Genomic DNA, 18,867 nt, shown 5'->3' with positions numbered 1-18,867 from the left:
AAGGGGAATTTAACATGGGCAAAAATCCCTGGGTCACTCTAGCGACAAGGGAATTTTAACATGGGCAATGGAAATTTAACATGGGCACAAAACCCTGGGTCACTCTGGGGACAAGGGAATTTAACATATGGAAATTGAACATGGTGAGTCTGTATAGCGTCAATGGGAATTGAACATGGTGGGACTGTCTAGGGACAATGATGGTAGAGGGTCAAACACAACAGAGACAGAGACATACATACACTAGTACAAGCGTGAGATTTATATATAAAGCATTACCAAGACCTGAAATCTTGCTGGGGTGTTAAAAAATTTGCATATTTGTAATGATGCTATAAATAGCTATAATCAAGGAAATGTTCAACGACAAAATGGATGTGACTAAAAGTAACGCTAAAATGACGAAATTGTCACAGAATTTAAAGGAAAATAAACATATCCCCGAAAATTAAGTTACAATGGTTTAGACTAAAATGGATAAAATTAGTAACTACTTACAATATCAACTTGTGTGACGATCGTGGATAAACACCCATGTATCTATTTATAGCTATAATCAGCTAAAATTCATATGAAATCCCACTATCTATTTATACTACAACTTGTGGGTTATTCCTTTGGAAAATCCCACTATCTTTTTATAGACTCAGCTTGAGTGACGTTCCTGTTTATGAACTCCAGTACATATGTATAGCTACAACCTATGGAAATCCCCAATTCCATATTTATAGTCTCGAAATTGCCAGCGTCAGTGACGTCACTGTACTGAACACTAGGGGATAAATGTCAACAGTGTTGCAAGTGGCTGACCTGAATACACGCTACTGCAGGTAGGTAGGTAGAGTGTATCTGATAGGGATAAAGTGAGTTTTTATACGGACAAACATAGACCAATGCACACCCCCACACACACAACGTACGCGCTCAGGCACACACACACACACACACACACACACACACACACACACACACACGCACACACACACAGAGGGAAGAGGAAAAAACAAACCCCAAATATACTATCAACACAGAAGGGAGATAATACAAACCCGAAATAAACTATCCACACAAACGTACGCGAACGCATACAAACCCCAAATATACTATCCACACAACGTCGCTAACGCATACAAACCCCAAATATGCTATCCACACTCGGGAGGAAGAAAAAAAAAACAACCAAACATACGATCTACATAACGTACTCGAACACACACACACACACACACACACACACACACAAACACACACACACACACACACACACACACACACACACACACACACACACACAGAGGGAAGAGGAAAAAACAAACCCCAAATATACTATCAACACAGAAGGGAGATAAAACAAACCCCAAGTAAACTATCCACAAAAACGTACGCGAACGTATACAAACCCCAAAAATACTATCAACACAGAAGGGAGATAATACAAACCACAAATATACTATCCACACAGCGTCGCTAACGCATACAAACCCCAAATATGCTATCCACACTCGGGAGGAAGAAGAAAAAAACAACCAAATATACGATCTAAACAACGTACGCGAACACACACACACACATACACACACGAACACACACACACACACACACACACACACACACACACACACACACGCACACACAGAGGGAAGAGAAAAAAACAAACCCCAAATATACTATCAACACAGAAGGGAGATAATACAAACCCCCAAATAAACTATCCACACAAACGTACGCGAACGCATACAAACCCCAAATATACTATCAACACAGAAGGGAGATAATACAAACCCCAAATAAACTATCCACACAAACGTACGCGAACGGATACAAACCCCAGATAAACTATCCACACAAACGTACGCGAACGCATACAAACCCCAAATATACTATCAACACAGAGTGAAGAAGAAAAAGTTATTTTAAAGCACCTAAGCCCTCACCTGCAATGACCAACTCTGCCAAACACCTACACCTCACCCACCCCCACTCCCAACACTACAAAACCCATTTAACCCGTTATTTTATGGCATCAATGTGTGATTTAGGAAACATCAAGACACAAAATGATGGATGAATAGACTGACTATTGTTTACCGACTCGCATGCCTAAAGAGCGTGCGTGAAGGAAAACATCCTTCCATTTCAATTCTAACTAAAACATGATCCAGAGGGATAGAGAGGTGAAAGAGCACAATTTCATAAAGTGTGAGTTAAAACAAAACACGCCATCCTTATTATACAATGTCAAGACCAAGAGACACTTACGTTTTCTTTCTGGTCTATTCTCTTTTAGAAGGTAGTATGAAATTTCACATCGGGGCCAACGCATCGGCTCACATTGTCAATTTTTCCATTTCCATGTCTTTACTGGTACAAGTTCTTCATCATCTTCAATTTCTTCTTCTTCTGAATCCCTCTTCTCTGTTTCGTCTTGTTTTTGTTTCTTCTCTTTTCTCGTAGGGCACTCTGAATTCCAGTGTCCTTTCTCCTGACAACGATATTAGATATCTTGACTTTTGTCTCTCTTTCTTAGACGAAGCAGGTATTCTGGAGACAAATACCCATTTACCTTTGCATATATAGCAAACTTCATTAGCACTTACACACTTTCGTATGACTCTCATCAAATCAACGACCAAAAGAGTAAGTTTTGTTGCCACTTTCGCATGTGAATTATGCTTTCGTATGACTTTTAGCAAATATTTGACCAGCAGGTCGATCTGTGCTGACTCTTCCATCTTCTTGATCGTTTGAGAGCGGAATGAATACTCTGACGCTAAGACACTCTCCTTATATACAGGGACCTGCTGCGTATGAAACCTAGTCAAATGTAATTTTGCAATAAGATGAAACGATTTCATTGAGGAAGTAAAAAGCAATGATGTACCGTATCGCCTCACACAAAACCTGAAGTGTTAGTTTAAATCCGTGTCAGCGATTTCGAAGACGACATAACTGAGCTTTAATCAATGCTCTCCAATTATGCCACAAAACCACGAGTCCTGATTCACGCCAAAAGAAATTTCGTTCGGTCCATAATAAATAGTATCACATCTGAGAAACGCAAAAACGGACTTCCAGAAAACTGAGAACGACGGCTTACACCTACAACGTAAATGTATGAACTCAAGTAGTGCGTAAAACTTAGTCAAATTAAATTTTTATAGTCAAGACGAAACGATCTCTTTTCGAACAAGAAAGCAGACACCACGCGACAATGGCGATCCGTGTCGCACAACACTTTTCAAAATGTATATTATCAGAGGTTTGTTCTAGCGATCTGCACGGTTAAATTAAATGTTGATGTATTTTGCAATAAGACGGACACAATTTCCATGGGATCGCCCATGGTACGATTGTTCGTGCATTAGTTTAATTTTTAAAAATATTTTTTTTTTATAAATCACCTATAGGATAGACCCAGTAAAGCATGGCCATTCTCGTCACTGTCTGAATAGCTACTCAAGTCAATTCGAAGCGAACGCGGTAAGAAAATAAGTATAGCCAATGAAATGGCTTACAACGGGTGATGCATTGTTTTGTTCTAGGACTGTGTGGCATAATAATCCCTATGCTCTTGCGTTGTTACCATTACAGTGCAGACAGACTGAAATGTGAACTTACAAGCCCTCTTTGTGTGGGTTGTACCATTTCCTCTTACCACATCAAAATACTGAGTGTCACAGTATTGGTTCGCGTTTTCAAGCTGACCATTTTTTTATATCTCACTTAAACATTTCGACATAAACACTCACACTCACATCGGTAGAGTCAGAACAGACGTGTTACAGTATTGAGGGCATGCTATCTTTTTTTTTCAAACTAATAAATTTGGGGCTTGTATGAAGTAAAGAACCGAAAGTACAGTGAAACTCAAGGATGATGACCCAATCTGTCTGTCTATTGATGCGTGTATTTACTTAAGAAGAAATATGACCTTTAAAACACAAAGAGATACGGCAAGCATGATTAGATTAAACGCAACGATGTTTTCCTTCACGCCCGTGTAATTTAGAGTTTCAATCGTCTTTGAAGACAAACTTGGTCTCCTTTTGTAGGGCTTGAAATAATAAAAAAAAACTGAAAAATCTTAAGCACTTTGCTATAGATAATTTCATCAACAGACTAAACAACATAAATACCGTTACAACAATAGAAAGCCTTAAATCTTCTATCAAAAAGAAATGCATGAAAAAAATTAAAGATTAACGATAACTAACCAATGAAACCTAATTTAACAAAGGGAATGACATGTGAAGAAATGCCTCTCACTTTGAAAAGGTAGGCGAATGTACTCTGTCATGCACCATCAACTTGAAAAAAATTATAAGCAGAGAGAAACCTGAATTTAAAATTCAGTTGTTTCTTTTTTTTCAAAATTGTTTCGTTTCTTTTTTCTTTTTTTCGGAACAAATCTAAGCATTAATAAAGAGTGGAAAAGGAAAAATGCACATGCAAGCTTTGATATTTCTGAAAAAATGAGGGGATATTCCTAACGTTCATAACCACCTATATATGCTTGGACTTGTCTGTGACTTATCCACAAAACAAGATGTACATATTTCTGGTCAAGCTGCAAGTGTGTGCGTGTTTTTGAAAATGGTAAAAATGGGATATACAATTTTCTCGTGACACTTATAAAGTGAAGAGTCTGTGCAAGTGTCAAAAGCCAAAGTCATATAAGTTTTGTATTTTGTACGGCTTGTAAAGATTTTCACTTTAGAAAATGTGAAGTATCACAAGTTATTATCACAAACAGAAGTGGAACATAGGGGCTTGCAAGAAAGAAAATAACCCAGACAGTTGGTGTCATCAAGAGTGCTACAGACGGTACCCGAACTTGCTTGCCTGCTTACTTGAATTAAAGTGATTTTCGCTCTAATGGAGCATATATCACTGGTTTAATAACGCACCGCGTGATTTTTTATTACTCCTGGGGAAGGAAAGAGAGCCTCATCTCCCAGGCTTTTATGTGCTCACAGACTACTTTTAAATTTAGCCACTCAGGTCTAGGACTAACTAGTCCTTAACAACCTGACTGAAAGGCTTTAAACATGAGTGGGAATAGTCTCACCACACACTCATTTTTTCTATCCGAGCGTGGTAAATGAGGAAAAATGTGCTCAAAAAGACAGCCATGGGTGTTAAGTACTCAACAAAACGCTAGCCCGTACTTATTTCAAATCAAGTCATGTCACCAAAAAAGACGACGTGTACGACATCAAAGGCATTGTCAAACGCATAAACCGTAAAGTGGGCAAACGACGTGTCAAAGAAGTCAAAGTACGTTGGAAAGGATATCCACCCAGTTTTCATTCTTGCATCGACGCTTCGCACTATAAAAGGAAGTGACCATCATGCCCTTTCACACAGATTCAGCTACTGCGATCACTCCTTCACCCAACTCTTCTCTGCAAGATTTACAAACACAAACCTTGTGGGTGTGGTATGGAAAACGTGTGCCTAAAACGCAAATCGTCTTTTTCTGCCAAACCTTCGTGGTGTATTGTGTCATCGGTGCAGCCATTGCCAATTTGAGTTTGCAACAAGGAGACAAACACTTGTGGACCATTGTATTGAGCAGTTACATCGGTTACCTGCTTCCTAATCCCTCCCTGAAATTCTCCTCGAACGGGAACAACGGGAACCTTGTGTCCAGTGTCAGTGCCAGTCACCACTCCAACAACAACCCCATTTTGGGCGGAGACACTCCTCTAACTTCCAGTATCGCCTCGGAGAGCCACAAAACTCTGGAATTATGAGCAATAACAACCAATTTTACTTAACCTTACAAAGTGACAGTTCCATGGACGTGTTTCCCAAGAACACGTTGTGCTGTTACACGGTCAAATTACCTCAGACCATCCAGTTAGATCACGAAGCCCATTGGGAAGTGGCTTCAGTGGAAATCATTCACCCAACACAAATCAAAAACATCACCAAAAACAAAACACTTTCGAGGTGGAAATCCTGAATGCCCAATTGGAGGAAGAAATCAATAAAATCGGGTTTTTAGGGGACACAAGACCAGCCAGCAATCCAGCCTTCATTATCTACACCTTGAAAATTCCTTCAGGTTATTATTTTAGTGGTGAACATTTGGTGGACACTATTGCGGACAGGTTCAACTTAGCCTGTGGCAAAGCACTGAACAGAGCCAAAAAAAGTGTGAAGATTGAGTACCATAAAGTGGCTCATCGTCTCGTGATCAAATTTTAAGATACGGACACATTGTCCCTCATGTTCAATGGTAGTTTGTTTGAAATTTTGGGTGGACATGCAGAAATGGTCGCAAACAATTTGAGCCCCAAGATCAAAAGTAATATGGATTTTTACAGAGCTTTTGGTAACCCGGTAGAACTGAACCAAGGACTTAATTTGATCTTTGTGTATTCCGATGTGGTGGAGTACAACGTGGTGGGACACACCTCTGTTCCGTTACTGCGTGTCATTCCTTTCAAAGTGGATAGTACAACAAACAATGACCAGGAAGGTGCAAACACCTATCACGTACACCGTGAATTTGTACATCCTCACTATTTGCCCGTCAGTAAGTCGTATTTAGACATTGTCAACATTGCTATAAAAGGAGATCTGGGACAAAATATTCCATTCTCCAAAGGGAAAGTTACAGTGAAACTCCATTTTCGAAAACGGTTCTCTGAAGAATTGTAAGTCAAGACAGCGAGGAGGGACATTTTCACCCTATAAAATCCGGCCAGATGTGTGTGGAATTTCAGTTTGCAGAAAATCTACGCGCAGATAATGCGGTGAACGTCATCCTGTATGCTGAATTGGACAATACGATATAAACCAACTGTTTGAGAGAAGTCATTCTAGACTATTAGAAGTCATGGAAGACTTGTATCAATGTTTGTATAGTAGGGATTCATTGGACATGGAATGTGAAGATCCTGAGGAAGGAGAACCCAAAGGCAAAGACAAAGAAGTCATCATGATGAAGTCAAGATGGCCAGAACAAGAAGCCCATTTAGTTTCTTGTTATGCTATAGTGTTGACAGAAAAAAATTAAGGAATTGATCAAGAAAGATTGCTATGGATGTCAAAACGATCATCCCAGTGAAATTCAACACGATAAATGCCTGATGCTGAGTCAAGAAGAAAAATTGGACGAATATTTGGACGAAGCTTGGAGTCTCATCTCGGAAGAAGTCGTGTGGTATCAGTGGTATAAAGGCTTGCGTGAAAATTCTTGTCCTCCATTAACCACTCAAGAGATCCATCGCATCGAAGCTCTGTTGGATCAGAGTTGGGAGACAAGGCGAAGAAACGGTTACTTGTCAGACATTTTCAAGCAAAAAGTCAGGATCGAATTACCTGTGAAGAAGAAAAAAACAAAAAATGGATACCTGAGAACTTTATTACCTTTTGAACCACAGTTTGTACACTGCTTCTTGGAATGCTGTCGTCTGTGCTAAAGATGAACTCCCTCATTGCACACCTCAAAACCATCAAGCTTATGTGATCAACACGGACGACAGTCATCTCCCAGGAACCAAGTGGGTAGCCGTTTACTTTCCTCAAGAAGGATGTGTGGAATATTTTGATTCGTACGGATTGCCCCCTTTGGAAGACGATATCATTGACTTTATGAGAAGAAATGCTCAGACTACCCGATTCAATAATGTGAAATTACAAGGCACATATTCCTTGGTGTGTGGACAGTACTGTGTGTATTTTCTGCATCATTGCAGCCTGGGCTATTCTTTAGAACATTTAGTGACTCATTTTGATCCTCGTCATTCTTCTAGAAACGATGTGAAAGTACATCGATGGTTTTGTGACCAGTATGCTTATCTTTTGTCTCTAACTAGGAAACGTAGTGTCCATCAATGGCCTAATGACTTCCAACAGTGGAAATCACAATTTCATTTACAACGTTGTCAGCCCTGTCCAAAATAATGTGTTAGTTGAAAAAAAATGTTTGGTATTTGAAAAAAATGTTTGATGTTATATTGTTGGATTATTGTTAAAAATGTTAGAGTTGTTTGTTAGTATGAATAAAAAAATGTTGTGTTTTGAAGAAAAAAAATGCCTTTGTGGTTTGTTTGGCTATAGGAATCTTGATTTATGCTCTTTGACTTCTCTCTATCCCTCCCATGACACTCATTGAACATTCCGGCTCGAAAACCGTGTAGTAATGTTTTCCTTCACTTCCGCGTTTTGACCATAAAAACGGGGTAGTCTCCAGTCTGCCCATCCATTGTTAACTTATCTTCCTACGAAGATGTGCTCAAGATTAGCCAAGTTGAACGAAGCCTATGTGAATTTGCATAGGGTCATGACAAGTCTGATACCGAGACCTGAAGAGATAGACAATATCATAATATTGAAAGTCACTGAAGACCTGAAAGAAGAGCTCTTCAAGGAGGAATTCAAGAAGGAGAAAGAAGAATGGATGGAGAAGTACAGACTTCATAAACAGCAGAGAGAGCAGCAACAGCAGCAGCATGAACCTGACAGAGGCTTTGTCAACAGTTGTATCGACACCAAAGAGTTCTTCTTCTCTTTTCCGAAGAAGCAGACCTTATCCTGTGAGAAAGCTTGTTGTCAGAGGAGGCCGTCATCTTATAACCTAAGCGATCGCCATAGCTTCAAGTTCCAAAAAAAAAATTTCAGGGCTACCCCATACTCTCGAAAAGAAATAACATTCCATTGCCTATGATATGTTAGTCAGTTAGAAGAAAAAATACAGAAGTGAGTCTATCAGCACATGATTTCTTTATCTTGGTTAGAAAGTGCAACTCTAAGTCCTTCGTTTCCGTCGCTTATCAAAATTTTAAAAATATTAATGTTCTGTAAAAAAGTGAGTGAGTGTTTCTTTTAGGTCTGTGCGTTTTTTGTTTTTTTATTGGTGATAATATGGATAATGTAAGTTCGGGTACAACGAAATTAAAAGAATTAGGCCCAGAACTCGGTGTGGAGGGAAGAAATATACGCAACAGTAGCGGGAGCAAGAAATGCAGACCTAGCCAGTTAGCACTCCACCCACCTCGAGAACACAAATAACATCTAGTCAACAGCCGACTATACCTAACAAACAACCTGCCCCGGAAAGAGTGGTGGCAAAACAAAGGGCCACTTATGTTAGACAAACGGTATGGCAAACTCAGATGTAATTATCGGAGGCACTACGTTCTTTTCTGGGGCCCCGAGTGGCCGAGTGGTCTAAAGCGCTCTCCGTTACGGATCACTGTCATCTCACCTTTGTCTGCGTGGGTTCGAGTCTCGGATTCGGCTAATGTGGGTATGTGAGAAAGCTTGCCAGTAGCTTCTCGTGCGTCGGTGGTTATTTCCGGGGTTTTCCCGGGTTCTTCCTCGACCATTAATACTGGCCGCCATGTATAGCCTATCGCGTGCTGAAAAATGGCGTTAAACCCTACAACAACAACAACGTTCTTTTCTCACTCCGATACTGCAGGCAATCTCAGCTGAAAGAACACCCACAACAACAATAACAGCGACAGACACCAAATCAGCGGATTTGAAACTATCTACTTCAACTAAAGAATTAGTATCAGAACCAGAAGAGGAAATTGAGGCGGTTGAGGAGGAGGAGGGGGACGCTGAAACTCGTTGAGAAGTACACCGAAATGAGGCTAGAACAAGCATTGTATGACGTCAACAAAGCAGGGCAGTTTATTAGAGCCATACAATACGTTGCCTACAAATCTCTAGACACCTTTAAACCAAGACCTTCTCAATGGGGATTAGGGTCAGAGTTCTTCCCCAATTCTACAGACAAACCTACACTGGATACCCCCTCAGTCAACTGGTAGAAGCCGCTGCTTACATTGCCGCCCATCATGGCTACGCATTTCCTGATATCAAGAATCATGAGACTAGGAGTGCGGGAAAGAACGTGAAAGCAAAAGAGAGACGTGTTACCTTCTAACAGAAAAAAACAGCCTTTTTTAGGGCTCCAAAAGATTGTTTTTTATTAAATAGGGAACCATATTTGGCTTGCTATCCCTCCTTGACCAAACTATTCTCGAAACAAACTTGACCCATTGGAACACCGCAACAAACGTAACTTTTTAAACCTAACAGGGACCAAACTGGTATATGTCTCTTAGACATAATAATTTAAATAAGATCACTATGGCTATTTTTATGTACACTAAGTACTAATATTAGAGAGATATGTTAGGAAGTAGGAAGTTTAACAGACTCGTTAGATTTGAACTAATTGCACAAGTGGTTAACAGATTATTTGTACTTTTTACTGTCCATTAGCAAAAACGGGACTTGATTTGAAATAAGTACGGGCTAGCGTTTTGTTGAGTACTTAACACCCATGGCTGTCTTTCTGAGCACCTTTTTCCTCCTTTACCACGCTCGGATAGAAAAAATGAGTGTGTGGTGAGACTATTCCCACTCATGTTTAAAGCCTTTCAGTCAGGTTGTTAAGGACTAGTTAGTCCTAGACCTGAGTGGCTAAATTTAAAAGTAGTCTGTGAGAACATAAAAGCCTGGGAGATGAGGCTCTCTTTCCTTCCCCAGGAGTAATTAAAAATTACGCGGTGCGTTATTAAACCAGTGATATATGCTCCATTAGAGCGAAAATCACTTTAATTCAAGTAAGCAGGCAAGCAAGTTCGGGTACCGTCTGTAGCACTCTTGATGACACCAACTGTCTGGGTTATTTTCTTTCTTGCAAGCCCCTATGTTCCACTTCTGTTTGTGATAATAACTTGTGATACTTCACATTTTCTAAAGTGAAAATCTTTAAAAGCCGTACAAAATACAAAACTTATATGACTTTGGCTTTTGACACTTGCACAGACTCTTCACTTTATAAGTGTCACGAGAAAATTGTATATCCCATTTTTACCATTTTCAAAAACACGCACACACTTGCAGCTTGACCAGAAATATGTACATCTTGTTTTGTGGATAAGTCACAGACAAGTCCAAGCATATATAGGTGGTTATGAACGTTAGGAATATCCCCTCATTTTTTCAGAAATATCAAAGCTTGTATGTGCATTTTCCTTTTCCACTCTTTATTAGTGCTTAGATTTGTTCCGAAAAAAAGAAAAAAGAAACGAAACAATTTTGAAGAAAAAGAAACAACTGAATTTTAAATTCAGGTTTATCTCTGTTTATAATTTTTTTCAAGTTGATGGTGCATGACAGAGTACATTCGCCTACCTTTCCAAAGTGAGAGGCATTTCTTCACATGTCATTGCCTTTGTTAAATTAGGTTTCATTGGTTAGTTATCGTTAATCTTTAGTTTTTTTCATGCATTTCTTTTTGATAGAAGATTTAAGGCTTTCTATTGTTGTAACGGTATTTATGTTGTTTAGTCTGTTGATGAAATTATCTATAGCAAAGTGCTTAAGATTTTTCAGTTTTTTTTTTATTATTTCAAGCCCTACAAAAGGAGACCAAGTTTGTCTTCAAAGACGATTGAAACTCTAAATTACACGGGCGTGAAGGAAAACATCGTTGCGTTTAATCTAATCATGCTTGCCGTATCTCTTTGTGTTTTAGAGGTCATATTTCTTCTTAAGTAAATACACGCATCAATAGACAGACAGATTGGGTCATCATCCTTGAGTTTCACTGTACTTTCGGTTCTTTACTTCATACAAGCCCCAAATTTATTAGTTTGAAAAAAAAAAAGATAACATGTCCCTCAATACTGTAACACGTCTGTTCTGACTCTACCGATGTGAGTGTGAGTGTTTATGTCGAAATGTTTAAGTGAGATATAAAAAAATGGTCAGCTTGAAACGCGAACCAATACTGTGACACTCAGTATTTTGATGTGGTAAGAGGAAATGGTACAACCCACACAAAGAGGGCTTGTAAGTTCACATTTCGGTCTGTCTGCACTGTAATGGTAACAACGCAAGAACATAGGGATTATTATGCCACACAGTCCTAGAACAAAACAATGCATCACCCGTTGTAAGCCATTTCATTGGCTATACTTATTTTCTTACCGCGTTCGCTTCGAATTGACTTGAGTAGCTATTCAGACAGTGACGAGAATGGCCATGCTTTACTGGGTCTATCCTATAGGTGATTTATAAAAAAAAATATTTTTAAAAATTAAGCTAATGCACGAACAATCGTACCATGGGCGATCCCATGGAAATTGTGTCCGTCTTATTGCAAAATACATCAACATTTAATTTAACCGTGCAGATCGCTAGAACAAACCTCTGATAATATACATTTTGAAAAGTGTTGTGTGACACGGACCGCCATTGTCCCTTAGTGTCTGCTTTCTTGTTCGAAAAGAGATCGTTTCGTCTTGACTATAAAAATTTAATTTGACTAAGTTTTACGCACTACTTGAATTCATACATTTACGTTGTAGGTGTAAGCCGTCGTTCTCAGTTTTCTGGAAGTCCGTTTTTGCGTTTCTCAGATGTGATACTATTTATTATGGACCGAACGAAATTTCTTTTGGCGTGAATCATGACTCGTGGTTTTGTGGCATAATTGGAGAGCATTGATTAAAGCTCAGTTATGTCGTCTTCGAAATCGCTGACACGGATTTAAACTAACACTTCAGGTTTTGTGTGAGGCGATACGGTACATCATTGATTTTTACTTCCTCAATGAAATCGTTTCATCTTATTGCAAAATTACATTTGACTAGGTTTCATACGCAGCAGGTCCCTGTATATAAGGAGAGTGTCTTAGCGTCAGAGTATTCATTCCGCTCTCAAACGATCAAGAAGATGGAAGAGTCAGCACAGATCGACCTGCTGGTCAAATATTTGCTAAAAGTCATACGAAAGCATAATTCACATGCGAAAGTGGCAACAAAACTTACTCTTTTGGTCGTTGATTTGATGAGAGTCATACGAAAGTGTGTAAGTGCTAATGAAGTTTGCTATATATGCAAAGGTAAATGGGTATTTGTCTCCAGAATACCTGCTTCGTCTAAGAAAGAGAGACAAAAGTCAAGATATCTAATATCGTTGTCAGGAGAAAGGACATTGGAATTCAGAGTGCCCTACGAGAAAAGAGAAGAAACAAAAACAAGACGAAACAGAGAAGAGGGATTCAGAAGAAGAAGAAATTGAAGATGATGAAGAACTTGTACCAGTAAAGACATGGAAATGGAAAAATTGACAATGTGAGCCGATGCGTTGGCCCCGATGTGAAATTTCATACTACCTTCTAAAAGAGAATAGACCAGAAAGAAAACGTAAGTGTCTCTTGGTCTTGACATTGTATAATAAGGATGGCGTGTTTTGTTTTAACTCACACTTTATGAAATTGTGCTCTTTCACCTCTCTCTATCCCTCTGGATCATGTTTTAGTTAGAATTGAAATGGAAGGATGTTTTCCTTCACGCACGCTCTTTAGGCATGCGAGTCGGTAAACAATAGTCAGTCTATTCATCCATCATTTTGTGTCTTGATGTTTCCTAAATCACACACTGATGCCATAAAATATCGGGTTAAATGGGTTTTGTAGTGTTGGGAGTGGGGGTGGGTGAGGTGTAGGTGTTTGGCAGAGTTGGTCATTGCAGGTGAGGGCTTAGGTGCTTTCAAAAAACTTTTTCTTCTTCACTCTGTGTTGATAGTATATTTGGGGTTTGTATGCGTTCGCGTACGTTTGTGTGGATAGTTTATTTGGGGTTTGTATGCGTTCGCGTACGTTTGTGTGGATAGTTTATTTGGGGTTTGTATGCGTTCGCGTACGTTTGTGTGGATAGTTTATTTGGGGTGTGAATTATCTCCCTTCTGTGTTGATAGTATATTTGGGGTTTGTATGCGTTCGCGTACGTTTGTGTGGATAGTTTATTTGGGGGGTTTGTATTATCTCTCTTCTGTGTTGATAGTATATTTGGGGTTTGTTTTTTCCTCTTCCTTCTGTGTGTGCGTGTGTGTGTGTGTTTGTGTGTGTATGTGTGTGTGTGTTTGTTCGCGTACGTTGTGTAGATCGTATATTTGGTTGTTTTTGTCTTCCTCCTCCCGAGTGTGGATAGCATATTTGGGGTTTGTATGCGTTAGCGACGTTTTGTGGATAGTATATTTGGGGTTTGTATGCGTTCGCGTTCGTTTGTGTGGATAGTTTATTTCGGGTTTGTATTATCTCCCTTCTGTGATGATAATATATTTGGGGTTTGTTTTTTCCTCTTCCCTCTGTGTGTGTGTGTGTGTGCGTATGTCTGCGCGCGTACGTTGTGTGTGTGTGGGTGTGTGTGTATTGGTCTCTGTTTGTCCCTATAAAAACTCACTTTATTCCTATCAGATACACTCTACTTACCTACCTGCAGTAGCGTGTATTCAGGTCAGCCACTTGCAACATTGTTGACATTTATCCCCTAGTGTTCAGTACAGTGACGTCACTGACGCTGGCAATTTCGAGACTATAAATATGGACTTGGGGATTTCCATAGGTTGTATCTATACATATGTACTAGAGTTCATACACAGGAACGTCACTAAAGCTGAGGCTATAAAAAGATAGTGGGATTTTCCAAAGGAATAACCCACAAGTTGTAGTATAAATAGATATTATAATTTCATATGAATTTTAGCTGATTATAGCTATAAATAGATACATGAGTGTTTATCCACGATCGTCAGACAAGTTGATATTGTAAGTAGTTACTAATTTTATCCATTTTAGTCTAAACCATTGTAACTTAATTTTCGGGGATATGTTTATTTTCCTTTAAATTCTGTGACAATTTCGTCATTTTAGCGTTACTTTTAGTCACATCCATTTTGTCGTTGAACATTTCCTTGATTATAGCTATTTATAGCATCATTACAAATATGCAAATTTTTTAACACCCCAGCAAGATTTCAGGTCTTGGTAATGCTTTATATATAAATCTCACGCTTGTACTAGTGTATGTATGTCTCTGTCTCTGTTGTGTTTGACCCTCTACCATCATTGTCCCTAGACAGTCCCACCATGTTCAATTCCCCTTGACGCTATACAGACTCACCATGTTCAATTTCCATATGTTAAATTCCCTTGTCCCCAGAGTGACCCAGGGTTTTGTGCCCATGTTAAATTTCCATTGCCCATGTTAAAATTCCCTTGTCGCTAGAGTGACCCAGGGTTTTTGCCCATGTTAAATTCCCCTTGTCGCTAGAATGACCCAGGGTGGTTAATGTTAAATTTCCATTGTCGCCAGAGTGACCCAAGGGTGTTTTTAATGCTAATTCCCATTGTCACTAGGATGACCCCATTCACTACTCAAATAGTAAACAGGTTCTTCATTGAAGGCGAGTTTAAAATTAGTAACCAAATCTTCCATAGCTCTATCTAAAATAGAAGATAAAGTTATTTGACCAAACGTTAATTGCTAATTGCACCACACACACACACACACACACACACACACATATATATATATATATATATATATATATATATATATATATATATATATATATATATATATATATATATATATATATATATATATATATATATATATATAATTTAACTCTCCCACTCTACACTGCTCTAACATACCGTATATTTAAAGTCCTATAAATAATTGTGCTTACAGATCACACTGGTATATTATCTGATAGTTTTAATAAGAAAGAATAACCAGCATACTCGTTCGTTAATAACGCAGGTTATCGTAGATATCAGGTAAGCAATTGTCAAAGTGTACGTGTCTGATTTGGCTGGCTTATTTACCAGGCCAAACACATGTTTGGGAGTAGTTTAAAAGAAAGAAATACTGTTTGGTCAAGATGTGTGCTAATTACGATGTAGATACTATATTTCATATAAACCTAAATATGAAAGACAATCGATCGTTGACTATTAACCAGTGAAGATAAAGCAAAAGGTAGATGTTGGTAGAAATGACATTCGTACTGTGTGAACAAATGGCAGTTAACGAACGACATCTGACGATGAGTGCTAAGTCGGATGACATGTGTCGTATTCTTTTTAACGAAACCACTATTACTCTCCACGCTCCATTGCATGCTATTATTATGTGCATTTCCATGTTCTTCTTTTTGTTGTTCGCATTTACACGTAATCCTGTTTCCTTGTCCAAGAAGTTTACATGTAGCGTTCGTTTCCCTGTCTAAGATATTTAGATGTAGTCATGTTTCCGTTGCCCAAGTCATTTGCACCTAGTACTGTTTCCTTTGTCTAAGAAATGTACAAGTGGTCATGTTTCCGTCGTCCAAGACATTTACATGTAGCCATGTTTCTGGTGATCACGACATTTCCACGTAGTCCTGTTTCCTTTGTGAAATACATTTACATGTAACCAATCTTTCGTTGTTAAGGCATTTAAATGTAGTCATGTTTCAGTGTCCAATACATTTACATGTATCCTGTATCTCTTGTCCTAATACACTGCTGTGCATTTCCAAATAGTCATGTTTCCTTTGTCCATGACACTGATGTGCAATATACGTGTATTATTGTTTCCGCATTCTAGAACACTGCTGTGTATTTACATATAGTCCTGTTTCCTTTGTCTAAGTTGTTGTTGATGTTCTCGTGTTTAACGCAATTTTTCAGCACAAGATAGGCTATATATAGGCCAGTATAACTGGTGGAGGGAGAACCCTGGAAAACCAAGGGAAGGAACACCGACTCACGAGAAACTACTATCAGACTTTCTCAAGTGCCCATGCTAGCCGAGCCTTGGACTCGAACCCACGCAGACAGATGTGAGATGGCAAAGATCCGGAACGGTGAGCGCTTTAGACCACTCGGCCACTCGGGGCCCTTTGTCGAAGAAGACTAACAAGTAGGTCTTCTGTTTTATTTCTGACAGCGGAGACCAACGTTTTCGGGCCGTATTCCATACTGAAGCTATACGTTATGTTAACCTCCCAATCAGTGATGACATATTGCACGCTCGCTAGTAGTTACATTTCGATTGACCTTTTCATGTGGATGGAAACAAAAATCCCTCTTCCTTTGACCTATGGCACTAAACCCTTCAAAACACTCACTTTGTAGTAATAATCCCTGTCAAAACAACACCTAGTTATACATCTATTACTGAACGTATTTTAAAAAATTGCTGACGCAGGCTTGGAAATCAGCATCACCCCAAGGGAAAAATAACCCCATGAAATCTTCTAGCGAGTAGTATGTGACCCGGAACTGACTAATGCTTGGGCAGGAATTGAGGTTAGGTCTAGCCGCCACGGCATAATTTTGATACACAGTGACGGACGTGTCGGAAATTTGAGATTGAGAGAATGATAAAGAGAAGATATTCTATACTCCTCCTCCTCCTCCTCCTCCTACTACTACTATTAATAATAATAGTAACACTAATAATAATAACAATACATACATTCATACATACATACATACATACTTACATATACATACATACATACATACATACATACATACATACATACATACATACACACATACATACACACACACACACACACACATGCATGCATGCATACATACATACATACATACATACATACATACATACATACATACATATTATAGTATGTATGTGTGGATGAAAGCTCAACATTATATACATCAAACACAGACGTGAAGGAAAACATCCCCTCTCATTAACCTTATCACCTACCAAACAATCCACAGTGATGAGAGTTCTAACGTAAAATACATTTGTGTACAAAACAACACATTAATACTAACAAAGCCACTATACTTTCTATCAATACATAGTTGGAGAAGGAAAGTCTGTATCTACAAAACACATTACCTTGAATCACACCAGCAAATGAGTTAGTGTTTATATTCACACTACTTCACATGCACACAAAACGAACACTTGGGAGTGTAGAGACAATGGGTTTGTTAAGATAAAATAGACGCACACACGCACACACACACACTTTACGCGAACATACATAAACACAGATATACACGCATACAAACGTACGTACGTGCGCACACATACATATACACACAAACGTACGCGTGCGCACAAACGAAAATACACACACACAAACGCACGCGCACACAAGCAAACAAAAGTACACACAAATACACGCACAGACATGCGCGCACGCACACTAACGAAAATACACACACACAATTATAATTTTGGCAACTTGAACAGTCTCTCTTTTTTGAGCTCTGGTTTGCTCTGAGAAGGGCTTTCTTGTGAACTTTAGACACACCAGGTTAATGTTGACACCTCCCAGGCCAGGCATCACACATGCAACTGTGGTTCCAGTCATTCCCCAATTGACATTTGTTCTCTGGCGTGCGGGGGGAGGGTTGGGTTTGAGTGGCCTCAGCATCTCAATTCTCCCTCTGGTGGACTGTGCAGACTTCTCTGCAACCTATTATATTCCATACGCGGGGATGATGAGGTCTGTGCGGCTCCAACTCTTACCGCTGTCTTTCCAAATCTTACTCCCAATTTCTATTAAAGGGACAGCGGTCCTTGGTAATGGTGGTTGTGGATGTGGTTGACGGGGTGGTGCTGGTAGTGGCATCCTCACCACGGGATTGACTTTACAGCTCAGCCTTAGCATTAGGTGAGATAGGGTTATCTCTTTCTTCTCTTCGCCTCTTCGTTCTTCTTTTTTTCCTCCTCCTCTCCTATCCCGGCTTTTTCCAGGATCGCCTCCATGGCAAGGTCATCCAGAACTCGACTGGCATACTCCAGATGCATCTAACGCTCAATCAATTTAGCTATTATGCTCATTTTGGATGGTGACTAGTGAACGATGGGTAGTCAGATTGACAAACGCTACGCTTTAAAGAAACACATCCCGTTACACAAAACTAACAATACCCATTTCGCAATCAGTAACATGTAACGCACCGACCTATCTCATGGTCAGAAACAGAGAGAAGACAAAGAGCATGTATAATGAAAAACAAAATTGTTTTAGAACAAACACACAACACTTTTGTCAAAAAATATA

Source organism: Sinohyriopsis cumingii, unplaced genomic scaffold (genome assembly GCF_028554795.1).
Source record: "Sinohyriopsis cumingii isolate HCF-2022 unplaced genomic scaffold, ASM2855479v2 utg000160l, whole genome shotgun sequence".
In the NCBI taxonomy this organism is placed as follows: Eukaryota; Metazoa; Mollusca; class Bivalvia; order Unionida; family Unionidae; genus Sinohyriopsis; species Sinohyriopsis cumingii.
Note: the sequence above shows the minus strand (reverse complement) of the source record.